General features: G+C 38.8%; 1 protein-coding gene and 1 pseudogene across 1 annotated transcript in view; one reads left to right on the top strand and one right to left on the bottom strand.

Moving 5' to 3' along the window:
* LOC118850885 (LIM zinc-binding domain-containing Nebulette-like) overlaps window positions 1-20,109 on the bottom strand; it is a 255,565-nt gene that overhangs the window by 25,504 nt on the left and 209,952 nt on the right. The window lies entirely within an intron of this gene.
* Window positions 18,573-19,085, top strand: LOC118852258 (annotated as a pseudogene).

Raw genomic sequence — 20,109 nt, forward strand, 5'->3', positions numbered from 1 at the left:
GGAGTCTGAGAAAACTTCAGCTTAAACAAAGTGACTCAGGGCAATCTTCTCAATCTTTGTTTCTCTGAAGAATCTATAGTCAACTTTCAACTCTCCTTAGTAATAAAGTGAGGAAAAGAGGGGAAGATAGGTGTAGTTAATAGAAAATAGAAGATTCCTACAAGAATACAAGACAATCTTGTCCTGAAAATGAACCAACTATTACCACTGTCATGACTACTAGAATTGAAGACAGCAACAATAGTAATTGCTATTGAAGCCCTCTAGGTACAGTGGAAAGAACACTGATTCCAGAAACAGAGGCACTTACTAGTGTGCCAGGCAGCAAGGTGGCACAGTGGACAGAGTGCCTGGCCTGGAGTTGGGAAGATTCCTTTCCCTGAGTTCAAATCTAGCCTCAGACATTTACTAGCTGGGTCACCCTGGACAAGTCACTCAACTCTGTTTGCCTCAGTTTCCTCATCTGTAAAATGAGCTGGAGAAGGAAATGGCAAGCCAAGAAACCCCAACTGGGATTAAGTGTGGTCGTCTCTTTCCAGCAGCCATTTTCTGCCCTGACAATGTGTGCACCACTCCTCTCTCCCTTTTTACCCTTTGACACTGAAGACTGTAACCAAATCAATACTACTATTGCCTCTGGATAGACTGTCCTATTGTTCCTCTCACTATCTTTCAGATTGCCTAAGAGAAATTCTTAACCTGGGGGTCTACGAACTTAGTTTTTGTTTTTTATTTCATAAATAATCTGGATGTCTATTTTAAAATACTTCATTTGCTTTGTAACCCTATATATCTTATTTCATGTATATAAAAACTTTTTTTTTCTGAGAAGGGGTTCATAAGTTTCACTAGACTGCTAAAGGCATCCATGGAACAAAGTTAAGAACCAATCCCTACCCTAAACCACAATTTACCTTGTTATTTCTTCCATTGAAATATAAGTCAAAGAAGTCAAGGAATCTCATTCTGATGTTTGTTTCCCCACAATTTAGCACTGATTAGCACACAATAAGTGCTTAATAAATGCTTTATATTCATTCGTGAAGAAATCAAGGCTCCATGCAGCTGACCTGTCCAGAGCCATAAGTGAGGCAAGATTCCAATCTGGGACTTGGAACAAAGTACTTCATCTACTATCCCAGGCTGCTCCAAATATCAAATGGTATCTGGGCTCTGACTTGTCTGGGAACACTAGTGCTAAAAGCCACCAGGAGAATATACGGATTATTAGAAACTGACGATATTAGACATTTGCACATCTTCCTGTAGAGCTCTAACATGTGTAGTCTTGGTTGAATGTTCACGTATCACATTTATAAAACGTAGGTTATAGTTCATTTGCAGAAGTCTACCTAATCAAAAATAGGCCTGTCTATCCACAAATGGCCTACAGGAAATGAAATATTTAAAGCCATCAAATGAAAACTACAGAGTCAACAACTTTTTAAAAAGCTAATGATATGAACACAAATGCCAACTGACAAGCTAAATGTAAGAAACAGCCCCTCTCTGCTCAAGGGTATCCTCATTCAACTGCCTTCCTAACTCAAATTCAGCTAATTTCACAAAGTCTGTAATTCTTCATAAGAATCTTCTGATAAAGCTAAGCCAGAAGCAAATTAAAATTTACTTTATTATTGATCCTCTTTCAAAGTATATTGAGACAGCAGTATAAAGATGTTTTCTAAGGTCCCTCCCAACTCTGATGGCACAATTTCCCAAGGACATCTAAAATCTCACAGTCATTACTCTTGAAACCAAAGACTTGGTCATGATGAACAGGTTATATCAATATCAGAGGTTCATAGTACAGGACAAAATTTTAAATACATTTTATAGTTATTTCCCCCTTGATTATTTCTATGTTAATCCCATCCAAAGGGGAAAATATTTTTTTTTCAAATTAAGCAAACAGAAATACCAAAGGGAAAATTGAAATTTATATGTAAATATTAAGATAAAGAAAAAGATATGCTATAGAATGTGTTTTCTATCTATAAGGAGTCCTTCTTTATTCATTTTTTACATCTTAGAGAATTATAGGTTAAAAGAAGGGGTGGTGATTGTGATTTGCTTTTGGGGAGTCCCATGTTGTCAGACAAAACTATCCTCCCAATCAGAATTAAAATACAAATAAAATGACAGACAAACATTTCCAAGGCAATGACCAGTGCATTATTCAAAACGTATGGTTAAAAATCTCTTTTCTGTTGACAAAGTTATTAACAAATAGCATCTGCCTATCACTGCAAATACACTACCCACAATAAAACTATTAATATAGCTATCACCAAGATGACTGCTCCTTTAGCCTAATATATAATATTTTACTGAAACATTTGTACTTAATGCCCTAGTTATGGATCCATTTAAAGTTGGAGCGCTAAGAGGCTTTCAGAGACTATTTTGAATTGGACGTTTTCAGAATGAGGCTTGAAAGGACGCCTATTTTACAGATGATATGGTGACATGATTGCCCCAAGAATTCCAACTGCCAGGAGGTAGTTTACCATTTATTTAAATAAGTCATCAATTGTCTCAGGTGACTGCCTTTAATAAAGATAAACAGAAGATGTGTGATTTTTCAAAGCTATCTACATAATAAGTGCCTGCTGTTTGACATGCTAGCTATACAGAAAAAAAAAAAAGAAAACCTCACAACCCACTCATGTTTTTCTCATTCAAATGTGTATGTGCATGTGTGCTATACACACAATACACTGGGTAATCAAGTATATTTTCCATTTCTGTTTTACAGGGAAAGAATCTCATAATGCCCTCCAAAACACTGTTCAACATTGGTTGAGTGCAACATTGCAGAAAGAAGTTTTAAATCATGGAGCACCATAAAATGAAACCTGATTATGAACTCACACCCACTCATATCATAATGATTTAAGCCCTGTGGCCATGAGTATTATAAGGCTGAGAATTACAAATCTAGTGTTGCGTTTGGGTTCCACAGTTTGTACAGAATTTCTTACTAGTCATTCTGAATTCTTCTAAAATAAGGCTAATTTCTTTCAGGTCCAGAATCCACAAAACCTTAATAAAGCCCTAGGCTCAGTGAAAGGCCTAGACAAGTCATCCTCAAACAGAAGATTCTCAACCCCCACCCACCCCTAAGGAGCTCTCCCTTGGCTTTCAAATTTAGAACTTCTCATTTGCATCCCCACTCCAGTTTTTTTGTGGCAAGAGTACTAGGCTTGAAGTCAGGAGAGACTTGGGTTCGAAACTTGCCTGGAAAACTAAGTAGGTAACCATGGGTGAGTCATTTAATGCCTCTGAGTCTGAGTTTCCACATCTGTAAAATGGGGATGATAACAGCTTCCTAACAGAGTCACTGGGAGGATCAAATTGAAAGTATTTATATAATTGCTAGCTATTATCATTCTTATTAATTGGACATGAGTATCAGGATGTAAGCTTATCTTCTGTAGACTCAATAAAAGCATCTTCAACGAAACTCTAGTACTATACAGGATAACAGGGGTCATGTCCTATTCCCTACAGTTTAATTTCTTTTGGAATTTGGAAATCTCATATATATGTAGGCATGTACATATATGTGTGTGCACATACATGTACTTATGCACGTGTGTATACATATACAGATATGCATACATGCACATATATTCAATATGACATTAAAAACATTAATTGCCAATTAAGGGCATCAAGAATTTCTAATATACTTTTGCTTTCCATATTTAATTCTAGGTATATCTTTTTTGTTACCTTTAATCAGGTAATATGATACTCGAGCTTTCTATTATACATAAGTGATGTCTTCCTCTGTCTTTCTGCAGGCCTCCAATAGTTTTCTCAAAATGCTTCCTATATAAAGGTAGATTTTTTTTTTTTTAGCAAATCTATTTTTGTAATGAGTCTATATTCCTCAATAGCTCCACTTTCCCTCTCTAGTCCTAAATGTCACAATGACTACAGCACACACTGTTATAAGCAAATAATGAAACGTTTTTATACTCTCAGTCAAATATGAGAAAATGAATTCATCCATGATGCCAGTAGCTGATACCACCTTTTTAAAAATTACTCTGTTCAAGTATAGGTGGTCTATTAGTTAATTTCATGACATAAAACTCAAAAGGGGCTTTTTAAAATTCTAAGTGTGTCTGTCTCCTTTTCAAAATTCATTCAAGATGTTAGCAGTATTTTTGCCATACACTTCATTATTAAAGGCACTTCTAGAGTTTGGATAAACGTAGATTTTTTTAATGCCTTTCAGCTTTTTCCTCTTCAGATTTAAGTGATTCCTTAATTTTCATTTTATTCCACCTAATCTGGTTTAGCAACAAAGTTGTTGATTTTAATCCTCTGCATTAATCTACAATGTATTTTTGTGTAATTTGGAGCTGAGGATATGATTAACAAAAAATAATATGAAGTCCTTACCTATGACTGATAAGATCGTTTATATCTTGTTTCAACGTAATTCTTGCGTATAATAAAAGCTTTCATATCTTCTGTCCACTTCCTGTGTACTAGCGATTTGTACATTTGTGGTCTGTGCCACCTACAAAGAATTTCCAACACCTGGAGCACTGGTATTTCTGATTTATTTCCAAATATCTCGCCTTTATATGGAACCCAAACATGTAGGCATCATGTCAACCTGCTCATCATAATGAATTACGATGACATCTTTCAACCCTCTACAACCTTGCCTAATTCTCGAATTCAAAGAAACAGTGACATCACACAGGCCAGAATGAAAACCTTATCACCAGCACGACGACGACGATGATGACAGCCCACCAGGCTGATGTTTCAGAGGTCCTCCCAGGCATTCACAGGCACTATAGTGGTCTCGGAGCACAGAGAATTCCCACTGGATATCACCCTGTACATTCCTCCATTTTACTGCTGCAACCCCCTCATGACAGAGATGACAAATTGGCCTTCAGGGAGTTGTTTTTATTATTGCTTTTATTTCCATTTTTAATGAACACCTCATATTTATATGGCAATTTATAAAGTGTAAGATAGAATATGTATCATATTTCAGTCATGTCTGACTCGTGGTGACCCCATTGGGGATCTTCTTTGCAAAGACACTGGGGTAGGCTTCCATTTCCTTCTCCAGTTAATTTTACGGATGAGGAAACTGAGGCAAACAGGGTTAAGTGACTTGCCCAGGGTCACACAGCGAGTGTCTGTCAGAAAGATGAGTCTTACTGACTGTAGGCCCAGCACTTTATCCACTGTGTCACCTCGTTGCCCACAGATAATATACATATAGTTAGTAAATGTACATATTAGTATCTCTTTTACAAATAAAGGAAAATTGAACTCCATATGACTTTCCTATACTCATATGACTAGTAAGTCAAGGATCTAAGATTTGAACTCATTTAACCAACAAGTATTTATTAAAGTCCTACCTAAGCATAAAGAGAACATACATCAACTAATACAATATAGTTAAAATATAAGGTAGTTTGGCAGAGAGGGAACTATAACAGGTGGGAAAATCAAGAAAAATACCATAAAGAAGGTAGTGCTTGAAGAATTCTGTGTGAGGCAGAGGTAAGTAGAGAGAGTATGCCAGGCTCCGAGAGTGTCTGGACAATGACAGAGCTGATAAAGTGTTGTGTGTGAAGACCTGAGAAAGAGCTAGCTGGGCTAGACTGAAAAGTACAGAAAGAGTAGCAATGAACAAGAAGGCATGGTATGACAGGCAGGGGATAAAAGATAAAGAGCTTTAAAAGCTAAACAGGTGATTTCACAATTTTATCTTAGAGATAAACAGAGAGCCAGCGGAGTTTGTTGAGTAGGAGAATCACATGGTCAGATATGCACTTAAGGAAAAATTTCTTTTGTGGTGGTACAGAGGATGGACCAGTGGGGAGAGACCAATTAGAAGGCCACTGCAACAATCTCGGGACAGTTACCCTTCAATAGGGGTAGCCATTATTACTACACATGTATAACCTGTGTCAAATTATTTGCCTTCTCAATGAAGGAGGGAAGAGAGTGAGGGAGAGAATTTGGAACTAAAAAAATTTTTAAAGAGTTAAAATTGTTTTTTACATGTAATTGGGAAAAAATAAAATATTAAAAAGGGAAAAAAATAAGGGCAGCCATTTTTCTCAAGTTCTTTGTGAGGTCGGTATCTCACAGGTTTTGAAGTTAACAAGGTACAAGTATTGTTAATTTTGTGACTATAATACTTATTCGTTATTCAGTCTTTTCAGTGATGTCTGACTCTTCGTTACTCCATTTGGGGTTTTCTTGGCAGAGATACTGGACTGGTTTGCCATTTCCTTCTCCAGCTCATTGTACAGATTGGGAAATTGAGGCAAAAGGGTTAAGTGACTTGTTCAGGATCTCACAGCTAGTGAGTGTCTGAGGTCACATTTGAACTCACAAAAATGAGTCTTCTTGACTTACAGGCCCGGTGCTCTAAACACTGTACCACCTAACTACCCCCAAACACAATATTTACCATAGTATATATTCAAGGTAAGAAAAATTCATATTAAACAAAATGATTTTATCTGCAATAATGTAACATCCAAAACATCACCACATATCTACTGAAATTGTTGCAGAGCATGTATTAAGAAACTCTACATAATTTCCTTTTTCCCTGTCAACAACCGTACTCCATCTATACATCCGGGCCTCTATTATGGAAGACTATCAAGAAAGGCCTACTATCAAACGACCCTCAATCAGCACAACGGAACATGTCTCACATTGCTATTTAGATTGGATGACTTCTGTCCAGACAGAAACCTCAAAATACAAAACAAACCATAGGAGAAGGTAGGCTGTCACTTCCCAGACTCATTTCCACCAAAGAAAATGCTGTAAGGTGTCACTAATCTCAACAAGTACGGGGAAAGTATGAATTAAAATCTAAATTATAGAATAGTTTTAATTACAATTAAGTTTGATTACTTTCAATTCCCTGAAGTAACTCAAACTGTTCTAACACAGTTCTTCTTAGGGAAACTGCTTTAATGAAGAGATTTTAGTGTAACAATTTGTCTAGGAATAAATGTTGCTATCATTTGGATGGGTTTGGTATTGAAACTGTACATCTCCCTTTAACATGAAACTAATAGTTTGTTTAGTAAACCCTTTTGTGCTAACGAGTATGAAGATAAACCCATCCCTCCTCATCTTCCAAAGTAAGATTGCACCAGGGAACAAACTGGGCCTTGTCACTTGCTTTTTTCCTTTATCGGTTGATATTCCAATTCGAAACTACTAACGTTCATAGTGTCTCACAATGTGAGAGGTCCTATGGGTATTTTGTTTTCCATTTAACAAGACAGAATTTGAACATTTCCTTAATTACATAACTTTTTCAGGAAGACCTGAGTTCAAATCTGACATCAGATACTTACCAGCTGGGTGACAGGTCACAATCTCTGTGGGCCAGTTTCCTTATCTGTAAAATGAGGAGATTGGCCTCAAGTATCTCTAACGTTCCTTCCAGTTTTAAATCTATGATTGTGTGATTCAATTTCTTTCCCCTAGACATTATAGATAAAAGGTTCAAGAATCAGTATGGCTAGTGCCTAATGGGCCTGTCTTAGAGGCAGGAAGATCTTGGTTCAGGGATCACACTCTGACACATAGTGTCATGTGACCCAGAACAAATCATAAAGAACTTCTCAGTGCCAAAAGTGACTCTCAAAACTTACACATTGAAGATCAGATGTTGATCTCATTGGTAGGAGTTCCTCCCTTCTCTATACCACCACCAGGAATATTAAAAGGATCCTCATATTATATTAAATATTATATAATAATTATAATATATATATAAATAATAATATAAATAATATAATTATATATATAATTATATTAAAAGAAACCTTACACTCATTTTTAAAATAAACTAGTAACAAGACATCATGGACTCTTCTTTATTACTTACTGTTGATCTGCCTTCGCGTTCTCCCTCATTATCTACACCTAGTAGGGTATTTAAGAAAGACATTATGAAACCAAGAGTCTCCCCTTGATCATTTTCAAGAGTTCGGAATATTTATCCTCCTGTCTGTTCTTCTCTTTCTCCCCCCAGAAAGTAACTAGGCGGCACAGCAGACAGAGTTCTGGGCCTGGAGTCAGGAAAACTTGAGTTCAAATCTGGTCTTACCACCTGTGTAACACCAGACAAGTCACATCATTGCTGTCTGAGTGTAACACCAGACAAGTCATATCACTGCTGTCTGACTCAGTTTCCTCAACTGTAAAAAAGGGATAATGATAGCACCTACCTCTCACGGTTGTTGTGAGGACCAAATCAGATAATAATTGTAAAGTGCTTAGGAACAGTGCATAGGATACACTTAATAAACACTTGTTTGTTCCTTCGCAGAAGGGAAAAAGAGGTAAAGGTAGGAAAGAAACACACTGGACTGGACTGATAGGGCTGAACTAGCATTGGGAAATCTGGTAGAGAAGATCAGGCAGATATTGGCAGCCTCCACAACAATCCTGAATTTTTAACTTCATCCCATTTCACTTAAGAAACATTAACCACCTACTGTTTGAAAAGTTCTGAATCACAAAGATGAAAACCGAAAGTTCCTGACCTCAAGGAGTTTCTAATCTAATATTAGGGGAGGGGGATTAGATACAGTCTCAATTATATGTCAGTAAAGAACCAAGTGCCCACAAGAGGCCTGAATCTTCTCTTTCTTCTAGAAGGTCCAATTCAAGAGCCACCTCTATGAAACCTTCCCTGATCTCCTAGCAACTAAGTGACCCCTTCACTGCCTTTCCTTCCTTCCCACAATGCTCCATTCTTGAAATTCTCAGGCCCCTTCTGTGCATGTCATCTGGTAGTTTCCTAATATGACTTTCTTCTCTCTCTCTCTCTCTCTCTCTCTCTCTGTCTCTCTCTAACTAGGTGCTAAACTTGGTTTTTTTTCTCTATTGCTGGAAGACTGTAAGTCCTTCACTACCCTTTTAATGTTGGCACCCTGGGTCAAAAAACCCAAACATCACACCCTAGTTAGGACAGCTTTTTAGATGACTTTAGGGGTAGAGAACAGAATGGTAAAAATCCAGGGCTTCTCCCCACTCCCCGCCAAAAGGCCCTCCCATCACTTGGAGAAGCCAGCTAAAATCCATGAAAACCTAGTCCTCAGAGCTACTGAAAGTAAAGGGAAACTAACTCTCTATGAGTTTCCAGGATCAAAGTCCACCATCCCCAGGCATGAACATCCCTCCAGACTTGATTCTTCTGGCCTTCCCTGCCTGAGCACAGACAAGCATGCCTCAGTTCCATCACCTTCTAACAACCTCAGCTGTACCCTCACAACACCTTCCTTCTACCACCAAGCCTCCTGGACACATATGTATTTTCTATTATATTAGTTTAATTTTGACACCACAGTATTGTCTCATGTCCTAGAAGGCATCCTTCTGCCTCCTGTTTTATTTCTCCCTCTTTCCATGAAGTTCTAATAAAAAGTTGTACTGTTGTAGTTCATCTTCCTTTGAAATAATAACTTGCATTTATATAGTGCTTTCAAGTTTACAAAGTGCTGTATATGTATTATCTCACTGATCCTCACAACAAACTTGTAAAAATAAGTGTTATTATCTCATTTTACAGATGAGAAAACGGAGGCTGGGAAAGGGTAGGTGCCTTGCCCAGGGTCAGACAGCTAGTAAATGTTTGAGGCAGGATTTTAACTCAGGCCTTCCTGACTCCCAAGTCTAGCAATTTATCTAATGTGCCACCTAGCTATTTAGAAAAAAAAATTAAAAGGAAAGTAAATTGCACTAGGGTATGAAGGACTGATAGGTTCCATTTTTCTTTCATAATTTAAAAGAGGAGTCAATTAATCCAAATAAATTCCTAATGGGGGGGAGGGGAGTGAGGCAAGAGATTTTGTGTGCGTGTGTGTGTAAATCATTGTACAAAGTATTCCTCCGTTAGCACTCCTTAATAAACCTACCAATCACTGAATACACTAAAATCAGCCTTGTTTAAAACCATGCAGCTGATTATTTAGCCCCTTGTGAAATGGTTCTCTAGCAAGTGGGGCTCAGGGAAAACAAAAATTGCGCATGGGGAGGGAACCCCAGCTGACATACCAGGGTAAAGAATGTCAGCACTTGAAAGGGCCTTAGCAATGGAAACTATCCCCCCATTTTACTGGTGATGAGACTGAGGCCTAGAAAGATAAAATAAATTGCATGAAGTCTTATAAGTAGTTACTAGAGGACCTAGAAATAGAGCTCTTTGATGAACAACTTTCCATTAACTCATTCATAAACTTGTAAATGTAAATGGCATATTATAAGCTGGGTGACTTTTAATAATTCTTTCAAACTGCAAAGTTAATTGTAATTTAATATCAACTGATTGAACTGATATCCAAATATCCTAATAATTAATAGTTTTGTTTCTTATCAAACATTTCCCTAAAATCTGGTATAGATAGCTCATTTTGGTCTTTCTGAGCAGGAGAAAAGAACAATTTTTACCAGAAAATAATACGGATATAGAAGTTTGAAAAACCAACTATAAGAGATGACCTTTGCCAAATCAGCTTAGACAAGTGGGAGGCAAAGTGGGACAGCATGCCTCCAAAGGGTGTCATGGAGAGAATCTGCACTACCCATGGGCAGAATCTGCAAATGGGACAATGAGGAATATTATCATAGAACCCCAAAGAGCCACTACATTCTCCCAAAGGGCTTTGATAGGAAGCCCATCCCAATAAGAGGTTGCTGGGTAAGAAAGTGTTCTGCATTTAGGGATACATGGTTTTAGACTGAACTTTTTCCCTGCAAAAGAAAATTCTTTCATTTGCCCTGCTCCAAGAAATTGCTTTTCCTCCCTTTGTAGTCAATTATTCCATTGTTTTACCTTATGAAAGTAATTAGCCAAGAGGTATGGTTCTTATAAACAACTTTCCTGACAGCCAACTCTAAGCATCAACATCCTGGGGTTGAAAAAGCTGTTGAAAGAGCGCGTTGCCAATGTAACCCCTTGTGCTGCAGAGCTGGAGCTGAAAATTGGGCCAGAGAAACATGAAAGAAAGAAAAATGTACTTGAAAAGGAATGGTTATTCCCCCCTGAATCACAGGGCCTCCCAGTACCCAAGAACATGAACACTGAGCTGACAGGGCCTGCAGTGCAGACATCATAAAAATGATGTTTACAGTCCCTTGGGGCAGGGCAATTGTAAGTCTGCCTTCATGCATACGAAACACATTAGTAATTGCATCAGTTGTGAAGGTAGCTGCTTGACCACCCTGCCAATGAGACAAAAGGTGCTGGACAGTAGCTGTCATTTCTGGGCAAAATAAAAGCTGCCACATAAGCATGGAGGAGGGGCTCCCAAAGCTCAAACGGAAAGACAGAGGAGTGGGATCTGCAGTTCTGTGCAATAATGAGGGAAACGTGTGGCAGCGCTGGGGACCAAGGCATACCAGGGGGGACCGGGCCAGTAACACTGCGAGGTAAATCGATCAAGAAGATAAAGAGGAATGTGCAGGAAGAATGAAAAAGGACTTCCAGTTTCATCATTTGCCATTTTCACATAATGCTCCAAATAAACCCCAAAAAACAAAAAACACCAAACTGATTTAAATGGTCTAAAAGCCCACTTCTGTAGGTAATTTATCTGTGAACTGTTCTCACATATATTGAATGCTGACACAGCTGCTTCGGAACAGTCTCTGCAAATACTCCTCGGTGCAAAAATAATTGTTCCTGAGTAGATAAGGGCCAAGGCCAGCTACATATTGCTGGCAGCAAACTAGCTTCTTGCTTCCTCAACCAACTGTTTATTTTTTCTTTCTGGGGATGGTTCTTTCCTTTTTATGTTTTCCAAGAAAAAAAAAATCTGTGATCCCATCTCTAATCTAAGAAGAGGAGAACTCCCACCCAAAAAGATGAGCTTCCCTTAGACCGACAAATTTCTGTGATCCACGTTCTTAGGAAAATTCATTCTGCCTCATTACTCAATGTCCACAGTGTTCTTAAAGCTCTCTCACACAAGAGCCTGAGTCTGGGCTCCACAGCCTCCAAGAAAGTCGGCCAAGCAGGGAGGAAGTACCACCTGTGAAGACCCGTGCAGATGGAAGACAACACATGGCTGTCATTTCTGCCCATCACCACAACATGGAATGGGTCCTTTTATTTACACTTCGGAATTGCTGGGAAATTTCCAATCTATTCAGGATATTGTTTCGGCAAGATTTCTTCCCCCAAAAGTAGTTTTGTTTCCTATATAATAGGGGATATTATACAAGCTTTTCCTTCCTTCCCACAACACTGGGTTTGTCTTTTAATGGTCTCTTGGTACAAAAGACTTCTGTTTGACTTCCTCTGTTTAATGCTGGGTGTGTGTGTGTGTGTGTGTGTGGTTGCTTGTATGTGATTTAAACTGTTTTCATCCACGCAGAAGCTAATGTTTCTTAATGATCATATTTGCAGTGCTTTGGGATTTTCCAATGTACAGTCACTAAAAGCATCTTTAAATAGCTTTGCTTTGGTGGTCTTATTGGATTTTTTTTGGTTTTAACTCCTTCAAAAATCGCAAAAAATGGCTAGATAACTGAAGTGTTGGTAACTATCTTTTTTTTTTTAAATCAAAACTGCCTAAAGATACCTTACCCATTTAAAGGAACGAAGATGGTCATGAGATGTGATCAAGTGACTTGTGATGATCTGTTAGGCTCTCTAGAGACACCAGTATCACTCCATCATCAGCTTTCATAGTACCTGTTCCCTTGATTCTAATTTTTACTTTTTACCCAAAGTTTTCCCAATATTCTCATAATTATTCCCAGAAATAAGCTGTCCAAACAACACTACTTATATCCCATTTTTGCAAATAGGCATTATACTAAGCCTATGAAAATTACCAGTTGGCAATACTCCCTTTTTAAATTTTTTATTAGGAGTCATTCGAGAATCAACAACATATTTACTCATATAACTTACCACTCCCCTTTGGGGGAGTGATCACGTGAGGATATTGCAACAATCGTTGTAAACTATGGCAACATTGCAAACCAGGGAATAATTTCCTTCCCCTGGCATGATATGGCCCCAGCAACCCCCTTCAGATCAGGGTCTCTGAAGGCTTGATGAGAGCAATTGACGAGGTGTGAACACTGCTTACCTTTCCTATTTACTTCCAGTAAGCAGTATTTAATTCAGTCCACATCTCTTCAAAGGCTCCCATCAAGCCTTCAGAGACTACTGTGGTCACAGACTGCAACGCAAGCTAACAAATAACTTTGGCAGGTAATTTATAGCCTCCTTTATTGTTCCAAGAGCCAGAAACGAAAAAAAAGGAAGAAGAAACTATAAGATAATGCCGAAGACTGATATTTTCACCTCAGGTCAGTGTCACTTTTTGATTAATAAAACAAAGCTATGTAGTATTCCTAATATACATTATGTAAAGTTTTGTTTTATTAGGGGAGGGAGGGGAAAGAAATAGAGGGAGAAAGAAAGAAAGAGAATGAGAGAGAGATACAGAGAGAGACAGAGAGAGTGTGTGTTTCAGGTTTGGGCTTGAGAGGTCAGAGCTAGAAAGGCCTGGGTTAAAATCCTGCCTCAGACTAAATGATTGAATTATTTAACCTTGTGTTACTGGCAAATCATTTAGCTTTCAGTACTCAAGTAGCTCTCTAACACTGATCATAGAGGAGGTACAACCTTCATTGATAAAGTATCTCTCACCAACACCCCCCACATCCCAGCTGTTGCCAACGTCTGTCAAGTTCAACTTTGCAACTATGCTCTGACTCTCCCACCAATCGAGTGCAGGCCCTCATCACCTCACACCTGGACTATTGCAGTAGCTGCTGGTGGATCTGCCTGCCTCAAGTCTCTTCCCACTCCAGTTCATTCTCCATTCAGCCACTAAAGTGATTTTCTTAAATGCAAGTCTGATGTCACACACACACACACACACACACACTCTCAATAAATTCCAGTAGCTTCCTATTGTCTATACAAGCAAATACAAGATACTCTGTTTGACATTCAAAACCCTTCATAACCTAGCCCCCTCCTACCTTTTCAGTCTTCTTATACCTTATTCCTGACTTGTGCTCTTCAATACAATAACACTGACCTCCTGACTACTTCTAAGAGCAAGACACTTCCTCTCTGGCTAATGCCCCCTGCCTGGAATGCTATTCATCCTCTGCTCCAACTACAGACAGCCCTGTCTTTCTTGCGATTGGAACTACAATCTCATCTTTTACTGGAAGCCTTCCCCAAACCCTCATAATTCTAGTGCCTTCCCTCTGTTAATTATTTCCTGTTTATCCTAAATACAGCTTGCTTTTTATATATTTGTTTTTATGTTATCCCTCCCCCATTAGATGGTAAGCTCACTGAGGGCAGGGACTATCCCTTTGCCTCTTTTTGTATCTGTAGCTCTTGGCACAGTGCCTGGAACATAGCAGGTGCTTAATAAATGTTGATTGATTAACTCAGTAGTTCACTTACCCAGGAGAGCTCTACATCAGTGAAATCACTGATCTAGTCCCAATCCCTCTCCTTATTCTAAGCTGGATTGCATTGGCTGGATTCGTTGGTATATGGAACTCCCAGAAATGTCCTCTACTGGTACAGACTGGGAATCTTTCGGTAATTTACAGTCTTGAAGAGTTGCTTCAGACACTGAGAGATCAAATGAGTTCCTCATGGTCACATGGTATATGTGAGATGTAGGACTTCAGCCAATTCTTCCTGACATGAAGGCTGTCTCTTTGTCCACCAAGACATACTATCTCAATCAGGAAAATATGCACATCAACAAAACATGATCATCATAAGCTCCCTAAATATCATACATTTTTTGCTGCCATGCATTCTATTGAAGAAAAAGCTCTAAGTAGTGTCTACAATGCAAATCTATAATCCAACTACTAAAGACAAAGCTGGCCAGAATCAATATTTTAGCAGCCTCTGACATCTTACCGAAGTAGATTGAAGTAATAGAGATGCTCTCTGTTCTGTAGAAGTATGGCCTAATCCTGCCATATTCGTGTGTCCTATCATTCTCAGGGCATGTTTTGATAGATGTTTCTAAGAAGGGAAGAGCAGTTATCTAAAGAATTTAATCACCTTTATTTTAGCAACAAATGGTTTCTTTCCAGATGTCAAAGTCTAGCTTTGATATTATATTTTCCATACAGTCAGTCTCTATGTTTTGGGAGATGTTTTTAAATTCTGGAAATCCATGTTTGACTTCAGACATTTTTCTGACTTTGGGGGCCATTTCTCCAACTTTCCATTAGATATCTCCACTTGGATACTCTTTGATCATCACAAATTCAATATGTCCAAAAACCAACTCATCATTTTCCCCCAATGACTTCAAACCTCCTTACTTCCCTATTTATGTCAGAAATATAATACTTCCAGGTTACTCATACTCCAAACCTCCAGGTTCTAATTCTTTCCTCTCATCCCAGATCTCATCATTCATCAATCCTTCTTAACTTTACTTTCTCCACCTTGTGAAAGGTCTCACTCACAATAGGAATGCAAATCTTCAATGCACTGAATTCTCTGACCCAGATGTTTCTAACAGCCCTTCCTTTTCCATTCTTACTGAAATCACATTAGTTCAGACCAACCTCATACCTGGATTTATGCAAAGGTTTCTGAACATGTCTCTCTGCCTTATTTTTTCATTACAAATTATGTAAGATGAATTTTGTAGTTCAAATAATACAAATACATTAGAAAAGCTTACTATTTAATGAATCCCTAAAATGAATCCTCTTGTAAAAAAATGAAAAATCCTTTTATAGTGTCAACAATTCCTGCCTAATTTCACTTTGCTCAAAACCATGTATCAACAATAAAAACAACGGGACTAAAAGTAGCCCAGAAAACATAATTAAACAAATGAATAGTATGAAACATGAAAGACAGACGAAAATCATCATTCAGAAAATATGATTTATTCAATATGTAAGCACCCGTGGATAAAGCTGATAAAATAGGGAATTTACTAAGTCAATCCCATGGTAATGACTGACAAATGCGAAGAAAATGAATTGACCAGCTGATACTTGCACACACAAAAACTGCATGTTTAAAAGTGAAAAATAACAAAGAAAATCAGCCGGAAAAATCAAAATGTCTACTCTGAAAGTAGCCAAAATAAATTCTATCAGGATACTTATTGATCAAAAACTGGCTTTTTTCTTTTAAAAGAATCCAGAAAATGAAGAGCTGTAGGAATTGGGACCAAAGTTTTCCCAAAGTCCCTAATGTCCTACTAATAAGGACGGTCCAAAGAAAGAAAAATCATTCAGACTAAATCATGGAAATGAGATCTTAAATACTGTCTTAACAGAAGAGTTACCCTATCACTAAATATTGGGGGCGGGAGGGAAAAACCTTATTCTACGCAAGGCACTGAAGAGGGATAGAAAGAAAATAGAAAGTTTGGTTGCTGTCATTGCTAGAATAATCAAAACAGTCAGCAATTGGACAGCACCAACAGTGCCTGACTTGTTAAGAATCTTTTAATCAAATTACTATTATAAGAGGGAGGGGAGGGAAAGGAAAAAGAAGGGAACAATGACAGTGACAAAGCAATTTATGTCCCTGCCTCATCAGCATGGAAAACATAACTTGTCAAGTTGCTTTGAGTATGGCAACAGCCATAAAGCCCCTCCCCCTCCCTTCTCCTTCTCTCTGTCCTCCCTCTTCCTCCCCCACTCTTTCCCCCACCCCCCCCACCGCCCCCCACCCCCCCTCCCCCCCCCTCCCCTCAAAGAGAATGTGCTCTCCAGCCTGTGACATAAGGAAATCCATTGGTTTCTGTTTCAAAGCACTGCAAACAGTAGCTCTGGTGCCCAGTGAAACCACATCTTCAACACACAATGGTTCCCAATTAATTCACTTAATACCTCAAAAGATACTTACCAAACACTTGGATTTTGTTAGATACCATAGGGAGAAACCAAGAAGAAGGCTAACTCGTGTTCTGTAAGGCTTTAAAATTTAAAAAGTGCTTTCCTCTGAAGAACCTGAGAAGAAGGAGGATCATGACCTTGATTTGATGGAAGTAGAAACTAAATCTGACAAGTGGGAAGTGACTTACTTGTCCATGATCACAAACTAACAAGTACTGGAGCCAGGTCTCAAACTCAGGTCTGCATCTAAAACCAATAATCTTTCTACTAGTCAGAAGCTATTTTCTCAAGAAGCTAACAACTGTACTAAGGAGAAAAAATTAGTACATATGAAGCAGGCAACAATTTAAGTCCTAATCTGTGCAAGAAGTACAAGAGAAATAAAAAAGATACAGAGATTTTGGTGAGCTAGAGAAATCTGGAGGAGCTTCATGGGAAAGGTGGGATTCCCTAGGCCTTGAAGCACAAGTTGAATATGAATGGATAGGGTGCAGCCAGATTGTGAAGGGTTTTAAGTGCCCAAAATAGAGGTATACATTTTGTTCTGGAGGCAAAAGAGAGTTGGTGCAGCTGCCAAATTGATATCTTTAGAACACAAGTCTAACCATGTCATCTGCCAATTCAAGAAACTTCAGTATATCAGTGTGCCTGTTTTCCTCCAAAATTTGTTCTTTTTTGTCAAGGGAAAATTACAAATAGTGAAGGGGCTGTGGAAAACCAGGCACATTAATGCGCTGTTGGTGGAGATGTGAAATGGTACAGCCATCTGGCAATGTGGAACAATCCCTAAACTAAACTGTTTGTACAATGCTCAACAATACTACCACTAGGCCTATATGACTAAGAACATCAAAGAAAGAGGAAAAGGTCCAATATGTATGAAAATATTTATAGCAGTTCTTTTTGTGGCAGCAAAGAACTAGAAACTAAGTGGGTACTCATCAATTGGGAAAGAGCTGAACAAATTATACCATAGGGATGTAATGTAATACTATTGTGCTGTAAGAAATACAGAAAGATGGTTTCAGAAAAATCTGGGATGCAATATATGGCCTGAGACATGGTGAATAAGCATGACTAGTACAATTTCTACTATAACATCGATTGAATAAAAAATGAACAGTTTGGAAAGACCTAAGAACTCTAATCAATGCAATGATTAATCACGATTCTATGATTCACAACTTATGAAAAAGAATACCACCCACCCCCTGATGAAGAAGTGATGGAATGAGGCACATATTTTGGGATGTGGCCAAGATGGGAATTTGTTTGACTCTGCTTAATTATTACAAGGATGTTTTTCCCCTTGGGGCATGAGGGGAGAAGAGAGGGAAGGTGAGAGGGAGAAACAATAGATGCTTGATTTGTTTTAAAATAAAATTGAGCTTTAAAAGGAAGAAACTTTAGTAGCTCCCTCCTGCTCAAGGATAAGATGCAAACTCTTCTCTGACATTTAAGGATTTTCAAAATCTGGTTCCAACTGTAGCATGGCTCCTGGCTCATAACAAGCATAAATGCCTCATCTTTGTCAGCCTAGACTAATTTCACATTTCTCCCCCCTCACACACTGGTCCACATCTTTATGGTCATATAACTGACAAAAAGATTTAAAGATCCTACAATGGGATTGGCTGAGGTGCCCGTGAGGAGGGCTCTAAGCTGCCATGGCGCCCAGCTGAAATGGCATGATTCTGAAGCCCCATTTCCACAAAGACTGGCAAAGACTCGTTGCCACATGGTTTAACCAGCCAGCTAGGAAGACAAGAAGGCGAAAGGCCCGTCAAGCAAAAGCCCGTCGAATTGCTCCTCGCCCTGCATCTGGTCCTATCCGGCCCATCGTCAGGTGCCCTACTGTCCCATACCACACGAAAGTACGTGATGGTAGAGCATTCAGCTTGGAAGAGCTTCCGGTGGCTGGTATCCATAAAAAAGTGGCACGGACTATTGGTATCTCTGTGGACCCTCGTTGCCGGAATAAGTCTACAGAGTCTCTCCAGGCAAATGTGCAGCGGCTGAAAGAATATCGTTCCAAACTGATCCTCTTCCCAAGGAAACCATCTGCACCCAAGAAAGGAGATAGCTCTGCTGAAGAACTCAAGTTGGCAACCCAGCTTACAGGACCAGTTATGCCCATCAGAAATGTCTACAAGAAAGAGAAAAGCTCATGTCATTACTGAAGATGAGAAGAATTTCTCTTTGGAATCTGGGCAAAACGAGCCAAGGAGGCTGCAGAGCAAGATGTGGAGAAGAAAAAGTAAACAGCCTCTGAGAACTTTGAATAAAATGATACAAAATAAAAAAATAAAGATCCTACAATGCTTATTTGCTACTAATACCAATAACAATCGATATTTGCGTATTGCTTTAAAGTTTACAAAAACAATGTTTACAAAGCAGTCGGCCAAAGAGCTATGGATTTTCTCTGGAGAATGGCAAGGGGGAGAGGGAGCAAAAGAAGGAAGGGAAAAGGAGAAGGAAAGGAGGAGGAGGAGAGGGTAAGAAGGAAAAGGGGATAGAGAGAAGGAAAGGGAATAAAAGGAGGAGAGGAGAGAGAAAAGAAAAGGAGAGAGAGAAAGAGAAGAGGATGAGGGAAAAGGGAAAGAGAGGTGGAAAAGGAGGGAAGGAAGAAGAGAAAGAGAAGGAAAGGGGGAAAGAGAGAGAGAAAGAAAAAGGAGGCAGAGGGAGAGAGACCAAGATAGAAAAGTGGGAGAGGAGAGACAGGAAAAATATCTGTGCAGTGATTAGTAAGTACATATCCATGTACTGAAGGACTAGAACCCTGCTGAGCTCCAAGGAAGAACTTAACTCCCATCTGAGTGTAGACCTTGTTCTAGGGGATGTTTTCAGTTAAGATCATAGTGCTTAGGAAGATTCATCCTCATTGTGTTTCTTCACACCATGGGGGAAATTACTGGAGAGTATTATGGAATGATTAAAGGAAAAGCATTTGTTTTGATACAACAAAATGTTGGATAAAAAGCTATCTTCTAGATGTCTCCTATATATCTGGCAAATCACGTACAATTCCTAGAGAAACAATACCAAACTACAGCTGCTCGAAACAACAACATTCATATCAATCAAGGCCAAAAAAATAGGAAGAACAGGCTAGACAAGTAGAAATCCACTGAGTAGCACACTGTTTGATAAACCTAAGAACATAGACTACTGACAACAGACTATTCAACAAGAACTGCAAGA

This window comes from Trichosurus vulpecula, chromosome 5 (assembly GCF_011100635.1).
Source record: "Trichosurus vulpecula isolate mTriVul1 chromosome 5, mTriVul1.pri, whole genome shotgun sequence".
NCBI lineage: Eukaryota > Metazoa > Chordata > Mammalia > Diprotodontia > Phalangeridae > Trichosurus > Trichosurus vulpecula.